Source organism: Lepus europaeus, chromosome 4 (assembly GCF_033115175.1).
Source record: "Lepus europaeus isolate LE1 chromosome 4, mLepTim1.pri, whole genome shotgun sequence".
NCBI classification, from domain to species: Eukaryota; Metazoa; Chordata; class Mammalia; order Lagomorpha; family Leporidae; genus Lepus; species Lepus europaeus.
In genome coordinates this window covers 44,195,977-44,214,979 of record NC_084830.1, presented here as the reverse complement: position 1 = coordinate 44,214,979, position 19,003 = coordinate 44,195,977, and the positions used below count along the sequence as shown (strand labels likewise).

General features: G+C 40.1%; 1 protein-coding gene and 1 pseudogene across 1 annotated transcript in view; one reads left to right on the top strand and one right to left on the bottom strand.

Moving 5' to 3' along the window:
* STK3 (serine/threonine kinase 3) overlaps window positions 1-19,003 on the bottom strand; it is a 317,866-nt gene that overhangs the window by 215,459 nt on the left and 83,404 nt on the right. The window lies entirely within an intron of this gene.
* LOC133758165 (V-type proton ATPase subunit F-like) lies at window positions 6,419-6,767 on the top strand (annotated as a pseudogene).

Sequence of the window (19,003 nt, the reverse complement as noted above, 5' to 3'; positions counted from 1 at the left end):
AAAAGAAAAGAAAAGAAAAGAAAAAAATTAGAAAAAGTAAAAACTGTGTTAGAGATTTATGGGATACTATCAAACGACCCAACATATGGGTCTTAGGAGTTCTAGAAATTTTGGAAAGAGAGTATGGATTAAAAGGTCTATTCATTGAAATAATTACAGAAAACTTGCCTAATGTGAAGAAAGGGACATCCAAGCACACAAGAAGGGCACAGAACTTACAGACATGATCAGAAAAGATCCTCATCATGACACATTGTAGTCAAACTTTCAACAGTAAAACATAATGAAAAGACAAATGTCAGATTACTTCTAGAGGATCTCCAATTAGACCTACAGCTGACTTCTCATCAGAAACCCTACAGGCTAGGAGACAACGGAGAGACATAGCCCAAGTCTAAGAGAAAAAAAAACAACAACAACTGTCAACCCAGAATACTGTAGCTCTCATTTATGAATGAAGGTGAAATAAACACCTTCCATAACAGAAATTAAAAGAACTTATCAACACTCATCCCACCTTATAAAAGATGCTTAAGGACATACTATACACACACACACACACACACAAAATACACAGAAAGATAGTCATCATTATGAAAGAATGTGAAGGCAGAAAATCCCCCAGTAAAAGTACAAAAGAAATCCAAAGCAAACAAAAGGAACATTTATGGAAAAATGGCAGGGCTGAGTTGTTACTGATCAATAGTAACATGGTGTAAATTCTCCAATTAAAAGATACAGGCTGGGGGGCCAGCACTGGGGTATAATATGCTAAATCTCCACCTGTGGTGCTGGCATCCTATATGGGTGCTGGTTCATGTACCAGCTGATCCTCTTCTGATACATCTCTTTGCTAATGGTCTGGGAAAGCAATGGAAGATGACCCAAGTGCTTGGGGCCCTGAACCCACGTGGGAGACCCAGAAGAAGCTCCTGGCTCCTGGCTTAGGATCAGCCCGGCTCCAGCCATTACGGCCATTTGAGGAGTGAGCCAGTGGATGGAAGATGTCTTTCTCTGTCTCTCCCTCTCTCTCTCTGTAACTCTGACTCTCAAAGAAATAAATTTAAAAATCTTTAAAAAAAAAAAAAAAGATACAGGCTGGCCAAATGGATTAAAAAACAAAACCCATCTATTTGCTGCCTACAAGAAACATACCTCACCAACAAAGTTGCATGCAGACTGAAAGCGAAAGGATGGAAAAAGATATTCCATGCTAATGGACAGCAAAAAATGAGCAGGTGTAACCATCCTAATATCAGACAAAGAAACTTTAACACAAAAACTGTTAGAAGAGACAAAGAAGATATTACGTAATGATTAAGGGACCAACTCAACAGGACGATGTGACTATAATAAATATATATGCACCCAGTGCCAAGGTGCCTGGCTATTTAAAACAAATGTTAATGGATCTAAAGGAAGACATAAACTCCAATACAATGGTAATGTGGGACTTCAACACTCCACTTTCTTAAATGGACCAATCAGCTACACAGAAAATCAACAAAGAAATGACAGAGCTAGTCGACACTATGGACTAAATGGACCTAACTGATAATCTGGAGAACCTTTCATCCCTCAGTAGCAGAACACACATTCTTCTCATCAATACATGCAACTTTTCTAGGATACAGCATATGTTAGGCCATAAATCAAGTATCAGCAAATTAAAAAAAAATCATACCATGCATCTTTTCTGACCACAATGGAATAAAGCTGGAAATTAACAACTCAAGAATCTCTAGAACATACACAACCACCTGGAGACTGAACAACAGGCTCCTGATTGAGCAGTGGGTCATGGAAGAAATCAAACTTCTGGAAATGAATAAAGATGACAATAGAACATATCAAAATTTATGGGATACAGGCAAAAGTGGTGTTCAGAGGAAGTTTATAGCAGTTGGTGCCTACATTAAGAAACTGGAAAAGCACCAAATAAATGAGCTATCAATGCATCTCAAGGACCTAGAAAAACAACCATATGCAAAATTAGTGGAAGGAAAGAAATAATTAAAATTAGAAAAGAAATAAACAAAATTGAAACAAAAAATACAAAAGATCAATGAAATAAAGAGCAGTTTTTGAAAAAATAAATAAAACTGATATACCACTAGCCCAACTAACAAAAAAAGAAGACCTAAATTAATAAAATCAGAGATGAAAAAGGAAATATAACAACAGATACCACAAACATAAAAAGAATCACCAGTAATTACTACAAAGAGCTGTATGCCAATGAATTGGGACACCTAGAAGAAATGGATAGATTTCTGGACACAGTCTACCAAAACTGAGTCATAAAGACATAGAAAACCTAAACAAACCAATAACCAAGATGGGATTGAATCAGCAGTAAAGACCCCCCCAAAAAAAGAAAAGTCCAAGATTGGATGGCTTCACTGTTGAATTCTACCAGACATTTAAAGAAAAACTAATTCCAATTCTTCTCAAGCTATTCAAAACAACTGAAAGGAAGGGAGTCATCTGAAACTCCTTCTATGAGACCAAAATCACCTTAATTCCTAAACCAGAAAAAGTTACAACAGAGAAAGAGAACTATAGACCAATATCCCTGATGAACATAGATGCAAAAATCTTCAACAAAGTACTAGTTAATCAAATCCAACAACATATCAGAAAGATCCTTTACCCAGACTAACTGGAATTTATTCCTGGTATGTGGGGATGGTTCAACATATGCAAATCATTACATATGACACATCACATTAACAAACTGAAGAACAAAAACCATACAGTTATCTCAACAGATGCAGAGAAAGCATTTGATAAAATACAACATCTTTTCTTGATGAAAACCTTAAGCAAAGTGGGTATAAAAGAAACATTCCTCAAGACAATCAAGGCAATTTATGACAAACCCACAGCCAGCAACTTATTGAATGGGGAAAAGTTGGAAGAATTCACACTATGTTCTGGAACCAGGCAAGGATGCCCATTCTCACCACTGCTATTTAATATGGTCCTGCAAGTTTTAGCCAGAGCCATTAGGCAAGAAAAAGAAATTAAAGGGATACAAAATGGGAAGGAAGAAGTCAAACTATCCCTGTTTTCAGATGTCATGATTCTATATTTTGGGGATCCAAAAAACTCCACTAAGGAACTAATGCAACTCATAAAGAGTTTGGTATGTGCTGGCACCATGGCTCACTTGGTTAATCCTCTGCCTATGGCGCCAGCATCCCATATGGGTGTCAGGTTCTAGTCCCAGTTGCTCCTCTTCCAGTCCAGCTCTCTGCTATGGCCCAGGAGGGCAGTGGAGAATGGCCCAAGTGCTTGGGCCCCTGCACCCACATGGGAGTCCAGGAAGAAGCACCTGGCTCCTGGCTTCGGATCGGCACAGCACCAACTGTAGTGGCCATTTGGAGAGTGAACCAATGGAAGGAAGACCTTTCTCTCTGTCTCTCTCTCTTACTGTCTAACTCTATCTGTCAAATAAAAAAAAATTTTTTAAAAAGAGTTTGGTAAAGTGGTAGGTTATAAAATGAACACACAAAAATCAATAGCCTTTGTATACACAGTCAATGCCATGGCTGAGATGGAACTTCTAAGATCAATCCCATTCACAATAGCAACCAAAAAAAAAAAAAATTAAATACCTTGGAATAAACTTAACCAAGGTTGTCAAAGATCTCCACAATAAAAATTAAAAAACATTAATGAAATAAACAGAAGACACCAAAAAACTGGAAAAATCTTCCAAGTTTGTGGATTGAAAGGTCATCAAAATATCCATACTACTGAAAGTAATTTACAGATTCAATGCAATCCCAATCCAAATTCCAACAACATTCTTCTCAGATCTGGAAAAAAAGATGCTAAAATTCATATGGAAATACAAAAGAACCCGAATATCTAAAGTGATCTTATACAACAAAAACAAAGCCACAGGCATCACAATACCAGATTTCAAGACAGACTACAGAACAGTTATACTCAAAACAGCCTGGTGCTGGCAAAAACAAAAAAAAGACAGGTAGAACAGAACAGAAACTCCAGATTCATACATCTACAACCAACTCATCTTTGATAAAGGAGCTAAAATTAATTCCTGAAGCAAGGACAGTCTCTTCAAGAAATGGTGCTGGCAAAACCGGATTTCTGCATACAGAAGTAGGAAACAAGACCTCCAACTCACACCTTACACAAAATTTTCTCAAAACAGATCAAGGGGCCGGCGCCATGGCTCAATAGGCTAATCCTCTCTGCCTGCGGTGCTGGCAAACCAGGTTCTAGTCCTGGCCGGGGCGCCAGATTCTGTCCCAGTTGTTCCTCTTCCAGGCCAGCTCTCTGCTGTGGCCCAGGAGGATGGCCCAGATGCTTGGGCCCTGCACCCCATGGGAGACCAGGATAAGCACCTGGCTCTTGCCCTCGGATCAGTGCGGTGCGCTGGCTGCAGCGCACCAGCCACGGCGGCCATTGGAGGGTGAACCAACAGCAAAGGAAGACCTTTCTGTCTCTCTCTCTCTCTCACTGTCCACTCTGCCTGTCAAAAAAAAAAAAAAAAACAGATCAAGGGCCTAAATTTATGACCCAAAACTGTCAAGTTACTAGAGAACATTGGGAAACTCCACAAGACATTGACATAGGCAAAGACTTCTTGGAAAAGACACCAGAAGCACAGACAATCAAAGCCAAAATTGACAAATGGGATTATATCAATCTGAGAAGATTCTATATTGCAAAAGAAATACTCTTCAAAGTGAAGAGGCAACGAACAGAATGGGCAAAATTATTTGCAAATTATGAAACTGATAAAGAATTAATAGTCAGAATTGATAAAGAGCTCAAGAAATTCAACAACAACAAAACAATCCAGTTAAGAAATGGGCGAAGGACTTAAACAGGCATTTTTCAAGAGAAGAAATTTAAATGGCCAACAAACACATGAAAAAATGCTCAGGATCAAGAGCCATCAGGGAAATGCAAATCAAAACTACAATGAGATTTCACCTCACCCCAGTTAGAATGGCTTTCATACAGAAACCAACAACAAATGCTGGTGAAGATGTAGGGGGAAAGATACCCTAATCTACTGTTAGTAAGAATGTAAACTGGTGTAGACACTGTGGAAGACAGTATGGAGATATCTAGGAAATCTGAATATAGACTTATCATATGATCCAGCCATCCCATTCCTGGGAATTTACCCAAACAAAATGAAATTTGCATATGCGAGAGTGATCTGTACCCCCATGTTTATTGCAGCTTAATTCACAACAGCTAAGATATGGAATTAACCCAGAAGTCCAACAACTGATCACAGGACAAAGAAATTATGGCACAGATACACTATTGAATACTATTCAGCGGTCAAAGAAAAAAAAAAAAAAAAGGAAGTCCTGTCATTTACAACAAAACGGAACCACTATACTTAATAAATAAGCCAATCCCAAAAAGACAAATACCCTATGTTCTCCCTGATCTGTAGTAATTAATAGAGTATCTAAAAGGTAATGTATATGATCAAAATTGACATTTTGAGATTCAGTGATTTTTAACAGCTCTTTTCTCGACTGTTGAAGAACAGTGGTTTTTTTTTCTTTATACTATTTGTTAAAGTCTTTACTTAGTGTAGGGTTAATTTTTGGAGTATAAAGTAAACTGAAAACAGATCCTCGTAAAGTTAAGGTTGGGAATAGGAAAGGTAGGAGAAAGAAGTGTGGGAGTGTGGACGGGAGGAAGGGTAGGGTGAGAAGTATCACTATGTTCCTGAATCTGCATATATGAAATTTATATACCTTAAATAAAATTTTAAACAAATAAAATTTTAAGTGGCTTTGAAAAAAGACACAGTGTTGAATGGGCACAGAGTTTTAATTTTACAAAATGAAAAGATTATGAAGACAGTGGTAATGGTTGCACCACATCATGAATGGATTTAATACCACTAAACTGACTGTACACACAAAAATCGGTAAGATGGTAAACTTTGTTATGCATACTTTACCACAATTTAAAAGAAAACCGAGGGCCAAAACACACCCTGATTGAAGGAAAAGCTTACCACAGTTCAGCTGCAGAAAGGCTGACGCTAAGCCAGCCAGAGAAGACTAGCTCTAGATGATGTCTGAGAGAAAGACAAAGGCCAAACACATAAGGCTTTAGCAGCCCTGCATCCAAAAGGTCTGGTACTTTAGAAACTTGTTCTCTATCTTAAATCAAATGTTCTGACTTTGGGCCGGTGCTGTGGCTCATCAGGTTAAGTAGCCTCTGCAGTGCTGGCATCCCATATGAGCACCAATTAGAGTTCCGGCTGCTCCACTTCTGATCCAGTTCCCTGCTAATGTTCCTGGGAAAGCAGCAGAGGATGGCCCAAGGTGCTGTGGCTCAACAGGTTAAGCAGCCTTAACTGTGACTTCGGGAGCTTGGGGCAGCTCTCTGTGCCGTGACAAGGATGGCGGGGAGGGGAAAATTGATCGCAGTGATTGGAGAAGAGGACACAGTGACTGGTTTCCTGCTGGGCGGCATTGGGGAGCTTAACAAGAACCGCCACCCTAATTTCCTGGTGGTGGAGAAGGACAAGACTATCAATGAGACCGAAGACACTTTCCAGCAGTTTCTCAACCGGGACGACACTGGCATCATTCTCATCAACCAGTACATCGAAGAGGTGGTGCGGCACGCCCTGGACACCCATCCCGGCTGTTCTGGAGATCCCTTCCAAGGAGCACCCCTATGACGCTGCCAAGGACTCCATCCTGCGCAGGGCCAGGGACATGTTCACTGTGGAAGACCTGTGCTAGGAGATGCCCCACGGCCCACAGCCCTCAGCCCCTCCCGCCCTTCCAGGCCTCTCGGCCCTCTCTGAAGTTTCAAGCTTCTGATATCCAAGTCTCCACTCCTCCCCACCCCAGTGAGAGGCTGTGTGAGGTGCATCTAGGTTGCTGGGATGCTGCTATTAAAAGCCAGGCTGGTTAGGGAACAGGAAAAAAAAAAAAATGCAGTGCTGGCATCCTATATGGGGACCAGTTCGAGTCCCAGCCACTCCACTTCTGATCCAGTTCCCTGCTAATGTTCCTGGGAAAGGAGCAGAGGATGGCCCAAGGTGCTGTGGCTCAATAGGATAAGCAGCCTTCTGCAGTGCTGGCATCTCTTATGGGCACCAATTTGAGTCCCAGCCACTCTACTTCCAATCCAGTTCCCTGCTAATGTTCCTGGGAAAGCAGCAGAGGACAGCCCAAGTCCTTGGGAACCTATACCCACATGGGAGACTTGAATGAAACTCCTGGCTCCTGGCTTCTGCCTGGCCCAGCCCTGATCACCGTAGCCATTTGAGGAGTGAGCCAGCAGATGGATGATCTCTCTCCTCTCTCATTGTTAACACTTTCAAATAAATAAATAAATCTTTAAAAATACATAAATAGGGCCGCCGCCGCAGCTCACTAGGCTAATCCTCCGCCTTGCAGCGCCGGCACACGGGGTTCTAGTCCTGGTCGGGGCGCCAGATTCTGTCCCGGTTGCCCCTCTTCCAGGCCAGCTCTCTGCTGTGGCCAGGGAGTGCAGTGGAGGATGGCCCAGGTGCTTGGGCCCTGCACCCCATGGGAGACCAGGAGAAGCACCTGGCTCCTGCCATCGGATCAGCGCGGTGCGCTGGCCGCAGCACGCCAGCCACGGTGGCCATTGGAGGGTGAACCAACGGCAAAGGAAGACCTTTCTCTCTGTCTCTCTCTCTCTGTCCACTCTGCCTGTCAAAAAAAATTAAAAAAAAATACATAAATAAATGCTCTGACTTCACAGCCCTTAGGAAGTACTGTGCTCTGAAGCTCATTATCCAATACAGTAGTTACTAATTATACATGGTCCCCATAAGCATCTGAAATGTATACAGTCTAATTTGAGATATGCTATAAACATAAATGTATACCAAAGATCAAGACAATACAAAAAAAGTAAAAGATCTAATTTATAATTTATAAACTTATTATCCTTTACCTATTCTACATATTAACATCTTATATTAATATCTTAATGTTAATACTAAGTACATTATATAAAAAGTTAGTATTTAACATTAAAATTTTTAAATATTATTTCACATAATAATGCTAACATTATTTACTAATATGTTTAATATATTACTTTGTCTGTATTTTCTTTGTAAATGTGGCTACCAAAAACTTGAAATTACTTGTGGCTCATGCTACATTTTTGTTGGACAGCACTATAATAAAAAGGGTTTACAAGAGTAGGTATCTGATCTTTGTTTTGCTCATTGCTTGTCATATACTTAGTATTAAATAAATAATGAAGGAATGGGTACAGACTTGTCAATACGTAAAGAAAGGGACACCTTCATCTGATACTCTCAATCTTTCCAAATTAGTGGTCTGTGGCCAAGGTTGGGGAGAGAGCGGCTAGGAGTGTTATTTAGGATCACACATTGTACCACCACTGCAGATGTGCAAAATGGTGGTGCTGTCATATGCACCTGAGTTTTCCCCTCTCTGCCAACAGTCCCACTCCTCGTGGATAAAGATGAAAGAGCTGGGCTATTACAAAAGCAACTGCAGCCCATAATATTGTCTTGTTTAACTACTGTACTGAATACTTTTCCAGTTAACTAGACTTCAAATTTTTTTTGGACAGGCAGAGTTAGACAGCGAGAGAGAGACAGAGAGAAAGGTCTTCCTTCCGTTGGTTCACCCCCCGAATGGTCACTACAGCTGGCACGCTGCACCTATCTGAAGCCAGGAGCCAGGTGCTTCTTCCTGGTCTCCCATGCGAGTGCAGGGCCCAAGGACTTGGGCCATCCTCCACTGCCCTCCCAGGCCACAGCAGAGAGCTGAACTGAAAGAGGAGCAACCGGGATGGAACCCGGCACCCCAACAGGGACTAGAACCCAGGTGCTGGCGCCACAGGTGGAGGATTAGCCTAGTGAGTCGCGGCGCCAGCTAGACTTCAGTTTTTATCCTCTTAACATTTCACCATTGCCAACCAATGACTAAGTCACTAATCCTTCATTAATTCTTTGTTATCTCTGCTCCCATACCCTACACTTATCAGAGTTAACCCAGAGAAGGCTCAGAATTAAATAGATCCTCTCTACTTCAGATCTCAAGATATGTTCAATTTCAATATTCTACAGCTACTGGACAAATTCACGGCAAGAAAAAAGGAAGATTTGGCAGAGATATTACACTGATTCATGAACTGTCTGGCTTTGCAATAAGTCTTAAAGGATCATTCCAACAATATTATTCTATAATATACCAACAAATTTTTTCACATGAAAACAGTCTTTTCTTAACTATACAAATTCACATTCATCCACTCTACTGTACAGACACTGCTGAAGGTGCTAGGTATACTGAGATGGAGGAACTGACAGTTCTAGTCCTTATGAAACTTATAAGAATATCTGAGAACACAGCCTGAATTTGACTCTGAGCTGTGAAAAATGGAGAGTCCAGAGGCCGGCATTGTGGTGCAGCAGGTTGAGCTGCCACTTGCAACACCGGCAGCCCATACTGGAGTGCTCATTCAAATCCAGCTCCTTGCTAATGCACCTGGGAAGGCAGCAGAAGATGGTCCAAGCACTTGAGCCTCTTGTAACCCATGTGGGAGACTAGATGGAGATCCAGGTTCATGACTTCAGCCAGGTCCAGCCCTGGCTGTTGTGGCCATTTGCTGGGAGTGTGGGTAAGGTACCAGCAGATGGAAGATCCTTCTCTCTCTTTCTTTCTCTTCCCCTCCCCCACTGCCCCCATTCTGATGAGGCAGAGGCCTTTCAAATAAATAAATAAATCTTTTCTTTAAAAAAATGAAGAATACAGACCTAAAGCAAATATGTAAAGTTTAGACAACCTCTCATTCCTTATGTTTTTCTCCCTTTGGTACGAAATTTCTCCCCCTAATTCAGAGAGGTAATGCTCTCTTATTCATTTAATATCTTCCTCTACATCAAAATATGATGCAGTACACAGTCATTCACATCAGTACATAAATAAGCTTCAATTAAAATTATTTGTGGTACAGTATTATTTTCACAACCATTTGAACACTAAGACTCAAAAGTGATATCCATTCTTTAAGCTTTTTACCTCCAATTATGAAATGAAAGACTTCTATGCCTCAATAAAATCATTTTAAACAGTGAACAGAAGAAATATTTTCTAGAATATACAGGCACAATGTTGTATTCTAAGTTTTTACTTTGATGTCTTAAGTGAAAATTATAGGAGGCCATTGCTTTGACTTGAGTTCCTGCACTAGGTCCTAACAGCCCAGATTAAAAGTCAAAATGGATCACCCAGGTTTGGCGCTATGGCACTGTAGGTTAATCCTCTGCCTTCGACACCAGCATCCCAAATGGGTGCCACATCAAGTCCTGGCTGCTCCACTTCCCACCCAGCTCTCTGCTGTGGCCTGAAAAAGCAGAAAATGACCCAAATCCTTGGGCCCCTGCACCTACTGGAAGACCCGGGGGAAACTCCTGGCTCCTGGCTTTGGATGGGTGCAGCTCTAGCTGTTGCGGACATTTGGGGAGTGAACCAGCAGATGGAAGACCTCTCTTTCTCTCTCTCCCCGTCTCTGCCTCTCTAACTGCCTCTCAAATACATAAATCTTTAAAAAAAATGGATCACCCAAACTGAAGTTCTAAGTCACCAAACTGAAACTGGATTGTGATCTGACCTGAGAATAAAGAGAACAAGAGATAGTCAAATTCCTTAAATAGATGCATTCCAATTCAAATCCATAATAATGAACTTTCCTCTGCTTTAATCCTTACAAAAAAGTAAACTGAAGTAGTGTATTGTTGACCAATCAGTTGTTTTCCTATTGTTTGGGTTCTGTTTCTACCTTACAAAGATAGTAATCTAAAATGATCAATCAGCTTTTTGTTCTTGTTTCTGTTTTCTTTGGCCTTTCTCTGTCTATAAAATTAGCATCCTCTGCTCTGCACACTGGAACACCAATTCTATTCCACGGAATGAAGAGTCCAATTCTAGAACTGCAAATAAAGCCAATTCAGATCTTTAACTAAATCTGTTATAATGTTGTCTTTTGACAACAGTTTACAAAGAGTATTTTATGAGATTTCACAATTAAGTAAGCAGAAACACTAATTATCATCCTTTTTTATAAATGAGGAAACACACTGAGAGAAATTACATGGTCTGTGGGATGTCATACAAGTACTAAGTCCAGTCCACATGTCTTCTATAGTCAATACTCGTCATATCACTGCCAAACATCTCCAACAGAAATGCATGAATTGGCCTCAATTAAAAGAAAAACAAAAGTGTTTCATAGCTCCTTTCAGGGATGATACTCAAAATACGTGACCAAAAGTAAAGTGGGGTTGGCGCCATAGCGCAGTGGGTTAAAGCCCCAGCCTGCAGTGCCAGCATCCCATATGGGTGCCAGCTCGTGTCGCAGCCGCTCTACTTCCGATCCAGCTCCCCAATATGGCCTGGGAAAACAGTAGAAAATTGCCCAAGTACTTGGGCTCCTACACCTACATGGGAGACCTGGAAGAAGCTCCTGGCTTCAGATCAGTTCAGCGCTGGCCATTGTGGTCATCTGGGGAGTGAACCAGTGGATGCAAGACCTTTCTCTCTCTCTCTCTGGCTCTACCTCTCTCTGTAACTCTTCCAAATAAATAAAATAAATCCTAAAAAAAAAAAAAAAAAAAAAAAAAAAAGGTGAAGTACAAGTCTAATCAAAACAGCTGCTCCACTTCAGTTTTCAAAAGTAAAGTATTTGACATGGTATGTCCATCAAATAAAACAGTACACCTGTTAATAAATTCTGCAAGTAAGCCTACTCACTAGGCCTAAAGAACAATCCTGCGCACACTGTGGGTGGCGTAATGAATAGTTTATTGAAAATAGATGCTTAGGGGTCGGAGCTGTGGTATAGTAGGTTAACCCTTCCCCTGTGGCACCAGTATCCCATTTGGGTACCACTTCAATTCCCAGCTGCACAACTTCAAATCCAGCTCCCTGCGAAGGCCTGGGAAAGCAGTGGAAGATGGCCCATGTGCTTGGGCCCCTGCAACCATGTGGGAGAACTGGAAGAAGCTTCAGGCTGCTAGCTTTGGATTGGCCCAGCTCTGGCCATTGCAGCCATTTGGGGAGTGAACAAGCAGATGGAAGACCTCTCTCTCTCTCCCTCTCTCTGTCTCTAATTCTGCCTCTCAAATAAATAAAAATATCTTTTAAAAAAAGAAGTTTAATCCTTGTAGAACAAATATATTGATCAGTAACTAAAATATTCTTAAAATATTAAAAAACAAATAATTTTTAAATCACTAATCAAAAAAAGCAAAACTGATGAAAATGTATTACTTTGTCTACATAAAAATATAAGCTTAAAAAAGTTACAGTAAATATAAGCAATATTTACTGTACAGAATTATTTAATTCATAAAAGAGCTCAAAAAACCCTTCGGAAAAATAATAAAACCCCAATAAATAAATAGACCAAGGAAATGAACTTAAAATTCTCAGGACAAAAAAAAGTTGGTCAACATATACGGAAAATATTAAATTTCACTAAATATCAAAGAAAAGCAACAATGAAGTATCAATTACAAAATTATTCCATATGGGTCACAACATCCCTAAGAATAACAGCATATATGTGACAGTCAAGAGTATAAACCATGTGTAAAAGTGACCCAAGAATGCAGAAGTATTTTCTAAAAAGCCCTGCATAATACTTGTTCATGAAAAAGCACATAGGGTTAAATAAGAAAAAAACAAACAAACAAACAAACAAATGAAAAAACCTCTAACCTAATCTCATAGGATTCTAGACTATCAGGAAAGTCTCTCTTACAAAATTAGAAACTATTGCAAAAAAGCATTTTCAACGTGAAATGGAATAACAAGGCAGAGCAATTAATTGGTAAAGGATACAGGAAGTGTCATTAAAATTAGGTTTTGAATTTTAAAAAGTAGTACACTTTGGGGCCTGTGCTGTGGCATAGAGGGTAAAGCCTCTGCCTAAAGTGCCAGCATCCCATATGGGCACCAGTTGGAGACCCAGCTGCTCCACTTCCGATCCAGCTCTCTGCTGTGGCCTGGGAAAGCAGTAGAAGATGGCCCAAGTCCTTGGGTCCCTGCACCCACGTGGGAGACCCAGAAGAAGCTCCTGGCTCCTGACTCCTGACTCCTGGCTCCTGGCTCCTGGCTTGGGATCAGCACAGCTCCAGCCATTGCAGCCAATTGGGGAGTGAACCAGCGGGGTGGAAGACCTGTCTCTCTCTGCCTCTCCTTCTCTCTCTGTGTAACTCAGACTTTCAAATAAATAAATAAATCTTAAAAAAAAAAAAAAAAAAAGTAGTACACTGGCCAGAGAAAGGACACCATCAACATTGCAACTCAAATAACGAACTGAAGTATAGAAACATAATAGTTATAAAATGCCACTCAGAAACCAAAGCCCAGGTTTCATTCCTCTCGTAAGGTGAGAAAGACGGTGAAAAGTGATGGACCAAGTGTCAGCCTTGCAGCACCAAAATGCAGATCAATCTTAGTAAATTTTGAGGAATGAATGCTAACCTAGTCTCTTTTAAATACTAATGAGATCAAATGAACTTTGGCAAAGAACAATATCTGCATCAAGATTTAAACCACCCCACACGCACTGTGTGTGGCTGATGGAGGAAGATATTTACATCAGGCTCATTCCATGTCTTTTAGACACAAGTTGACCTTTTGTTATTAAAAAATAAGGAAGGCCGGCAGCGCGCGGCTCACTAGGCTAATCCTCCGCCTTGCTGCGCCAGCACACCGGGTTCTAGTCCCGGTCAGGGCACCGGATTCTGTCCCGGTTGCCCCTCTTCCAGGCCAGCTCTCTACTGTGGCCAGGGAGTGCAGTGGAGGATGGCCCAAGTTCTTGGGTCCTGCACCCCCTTGAGACCAGGATAAGCACCTGGCTCCTGCCATCGGATCAGCGCGGTGCGCCGGCCGCAGCGCGCCAACCGCAGCGGCCATTGGAGGGTGAACCAACGGCAAAAGGAAGACCTTTCTCTCTGTCTCTCTCTCTCACTGTCCACTCTGCCTGTCAAAAAAAAAAAAAAAAAAAAAAAGGAAGTTGATAATCAATTTCCTAAATAGATGGAATTTTATTTTCAGATAATCTCTTTTAACAAATTTCATTTACATATAAACACAGCCAATTAACAAAAATAGCTTGATTTGTATTTGGCAACAGAACCACTTCCTGTTACTATACAAAATTTAAAGTACTACGTTTTTCATTTCATTTCTATAAAACATTTCATCAGTTCAGATAGAGCCATATCCAACTATTTAAGGTTTATATAATAACAGAGGGAGAAAAAACCACAGGAGAGAGGATCTGCTTCAGAAGGGAGGAAGTAAAGACTTCAGTTCCAAGACAAGAAAGTCTCAGATCCTTTCTCAAACCACTGCTGACGCTTTGTCTAGTGGCATCTGTTTAGGACCCCTTCAAAGAAAAAAATGTTATCGACAGAGTACTTCATTTGTTAATTTAAAAATTACGTTATCCTCACAACATTACAGGTTTAAATTCATTTCTGTCACTATAAAAATGGAGCAAGGTCATTTTCAAATGATTTGAATTACATTTTACAGTCTAATGTGGGGATAGCAGAGAGATAATAAACCATGAATGAAACAGTCAGCAATCAGGGATGGAAATAAGACTTTCATAGCTGAGCTAATACATTAAAAGACGGAAGTCTACATCTGGTTTTAATATTGCTATGAATGCACTGGCAAATTTAAAAAGAATCTCATTGTATAAAAACAAAAAGATGGTTTTGATAGGCTTTAGTCCTCTGGTTACTTTTGTTTCTAGAGTCATATGATTAGTATAATAATATGATACATTTAATATGTCACTATGTGTATGGCTTTGATAAAAATGCACCCACCAACTTTTCTCAAGGGCACATGCACAATGGTTTTAAAATACACATTCTGCCTTAATGTTTTATGTCAGTAAAAACAAACTCAAGAGTTGGATTACAACAAAATTAAGAATTTTAATTTTCTAAAAATAAATCTTTGGTAATCTCAGCTAAACCCAATCTTTTTTATATAATTATGAATAGATAGATAGATAGATCCATATATATAGTAATGCTTTAATTCTACACTTAGTATCACTCAAATATTAAGGATACAGGGGCGGGCGCTGTGGCATAGTAGGTTAAACCTCTGCCTGGAGCACCGGCATACCGTATGAGAACCAGCTCGAGTCCTGGATACTCCACTTCTGATCCAGCTCCCTGCTAATGGCCTGGGAAGGCAGTAGGAAGATGGTCCAAGTGCTTGGCCCCTGCACTCTCGTGGGAGACCTGGAAGAAGCTTCTGAATCCTGGTTTCAGATTGGCCCAGCTCCTGCCATTGCAGCCATTTGGGGAGTGAAAGAGTGGATGGAAGATCGATCCCTCTTTCTCTCTGTTCTCTCGCTCTCTCTCGCTCTCTCTCTCTCTGTCTCTCCCTCTCTCTCTAGCTCTGCTTCTCAAATAAATAAATAAATCTTTAAAAAAAATTAAGGACACAAAAACAATTAGGCATAGCTCCCTTTTCAAGTACCACAGGCAAAAAGATATTTTATTATAAAATGTCATTTTACTCTCACAGTGCCCTTGCATAATGTCTTGAAAACTATTTGATCAAAACTCACCAATGCAATGACTACAATGTTAAGGTCTGAACCAAATGTCGCCTCTTCCAAGAAATCATCCTGTATTTCACTCCCTAACTTGGGATTTACCTACTCGGTGATAACAATGATAATAACAGCAGCAACTTACATTGACGGAGCTTGTACCATGTCAGCCACTAGTCAAGTATTCCTTCATAGATTACCCAGGCACAACTGTAGAAGACAGCCACTAATAAGAATGCACTTGATGCCTACTACACTGTCCCTCTCTTCACTGTGCTCAGAATTTTGTGGGAAGGGAAGAGGAAGAGGAAGAAACATAGCCTGCAACAACAACATTAGCTACGGGAACACTCTAGGACAGCAGTTCTCAAAGCTAATGTGTCAGATCCAGTATTCCTAAAACCAAAACCATGGGAAGTACTCTTCAAGGCTTTGAATGATAAGTTCCTGCCAGCCTAAAGTACCTCACCTCACCATTCCCCCACTCAAGGAAGCTTCACATGACCTTTGAGCTGTCTCTTGAAGAACAAAGTTCATCAAGAAACCATTGAAGGAAGGAAATATAAGGCATATGAAAAGGCAAAGGGCATAAAAACACATGAAGTCCAGTACCAGTGAATAGTTCTTTGTCATGGAATGCAATGTGTTTTGGAAAAGAGTGCAAATGGAAAGTCAAGTTAGGGCCAAATTTATACATCATTAGGCTCTTTTTTTAACCTAGAAACCTTTTATTTAAGGAATACAAACTGCATGCATTTCATAAGTACAACTTCAGGAATATAGTGAATATAGTGATTCTTCCCACCATACCCACCCTCCCACTCACACTCTCACCCCTCCTTGTCCGCCCTCTCCCATTCCCAGTCCCATTTTCCACTAAGATCCATTCTCACTTAACTTTATACACAGATGACAAATTCTATACTAAGAATACTAAGTTCAATAATCTGCATTAAAAAAAATTGTTCCTCAACAGTCGAGATAGGAGCTGTTCAAATTCATTGCATCTTGAAGTTAATTTCACTTCTTTATTTTTTTCTTTAGAAATTTCATTAACTTTAAAGAAGCTCCCATGAATGATATCTCTTTTGTGAGCACTTAGACATAAAATATAACTCTTTGAGGACAGAGGTCCTACATGGGAAGCTAGTGCACAGTGACTCCTGTTGTTAATTTAACAACTAATACTCTTATGTATGACGTCAGTGATCACCCAAGGCTCTTGACATGAGCTGCTTAGGCTATGGAAGCCTTCTGAATACACAAACTCCATCAAGGAGTTTAGACAAGGCCATAAGCAAAGTAGAAGTTCTCTCTTCCTTTCATTGAAAAGTACATCCTTCTGTGATGATCACTTCTATCCACTGGGGTCCACCCACTGAGGTCCTTCATGTAGGACATTTTTTGCCACAGTGTCTTGGCTTTCCCTACCTGAAATCCTCTCGTGGGCTCTTCAGTCAAACCAGAATGCCTTAAGGGCTGACACTGAGGTCAGAGTGCTACTTAAAGCAAGAAGTTAACAAAAGCAAAATTAGTCTCTATTCTGGGGGCCCAGACCTAAGCCTCTCTATGGTATTTTTCTATAACTGAAATTGTTTTGGCTCTAAAACATCACAATGGTGTTGTCAACATCACCGTTAACTAAAAATGAACATGCCTTTTGACTCAATAATTCTCCTCCTCAGAATGTATCCAAAGACACAACAACACAATATGCCAATTTACATGTAGAAAAGTTTCCTATGGCTTTTATTATAACAGCAAAAAATTACAAGGTTGAAATTTCTCTTAGCAAGAGGTTGAAAAAAATACATTCTAATGCATACAAATAAGACTTGTATGTACTGGTATGGGAGAATCCCAAAATATATCAGAAATTTACAAAGTTAAAAGAAAAAAGGCAAGCTACAGAATACCACATATCATATGACTCTCTTACATAAAACAAGATATACATTCATATATGCTGAAAGAACACACACTAAATTAATGGACATGAGCTCAAGGAAGTAAAACTAAGGGGTGGGTATGAAGACGTTAACTTCCTTTTTTGGTAACGTTTGAAATGTTCACAATCGTTCATGTATTTTTCCCCTTAATTCATGTGATTAAGAGTTGGTGGAAGTGGGGATGAAGGACGGAGGATAAGTTTACTCACTGGTTAAAAGTACAGACTACTGTGCCATACAATTTTAAAATATTTACATCTAAAATTGTTAAAATTAGAAATTCACCATTTAAGGAGATACATTTCTATTTTCTGGAAAATTGATTTATGTGCATTTCTTGATTTCTTATTAAATGATACTTTATTGGATACAATTCAGTGGTTTTTGAAGTGGTTTTCTAACATGAGAGGATACCCAAAATTTCAAGAAATATCACCAGATTCTTAAAGCATTAGCAATTTAAAACTACCATTTGAAAATTTTAACAAATAAAGAATATTTAAAGAGTTTACAATAATTTACATTACTACTGACTTTTACAGGTATAGAATGATCTGACACTCATTACCTTTGTTCCTCACAAGAAAACATTGATGGGGCAGGCATGTTGCTTAGTGGCTAAGTGCAGCTTGAAATACCCCCACCCATATCAGAGTACCTAGGTTCAAGTCCTGCCTATACTTCCAATTCCAGCTTCTTGCAAATGCACAACTAGGAGACAGCAGGTGATGATTTAAGTACGTGGGTTCCTGCAACCCACTTGGTAGACTTGGATTGAGTTCCTAGCCCCCAACTTTGGCTTGGTTCAGTCCTAGCTATTGTGGGCATTTGGAGACTGACTCAACAAAAAGAGCACCTCTCCCTGTCATATTCTCTCTCTCTCTCTCTCTCTCTCTCTCTCTCTCTCTCTCTGCCTTTAAAGTAAAATGAAAATAAATTAAAACAAAACAAAACAAAACAAAACTGTTGGTAAGGCAAGTAATAAAATATCAGACCTATTTTAGGGTTAAGAATCTGAAGTTTAGAGGAGCTGCAACAACTCAGGCACTAAAGCCGGGTCTCTCCACTCCACATCCCGGGTTCCTTCCACTAAAACTAATTACTCCACACAAGCACCGTCACAGTACACCACAGGGTAGAGCACTGTTACAGGGTGCTATGGGTCAGGCTTCTGACAGGGAGGGAGGGATCACTGCAGATTTGGCAGTGACAGTCAGTCTGTCTAAAGAGGAATGTACAACATAAAAATGAAATGTATGAAGGTGGACCTGACTGACGAAAAGAAAATAGAACTGGGAGAAATGCCAAGAAGAATAGCAACAAAGGTGAAAACTGGGCAACTTACCAATAAGGGAAGCCAAAGAAATACCTTTATAAGCTTAATTCACTTAGTTAAGGTAGAAGGGATAGTCTATTCA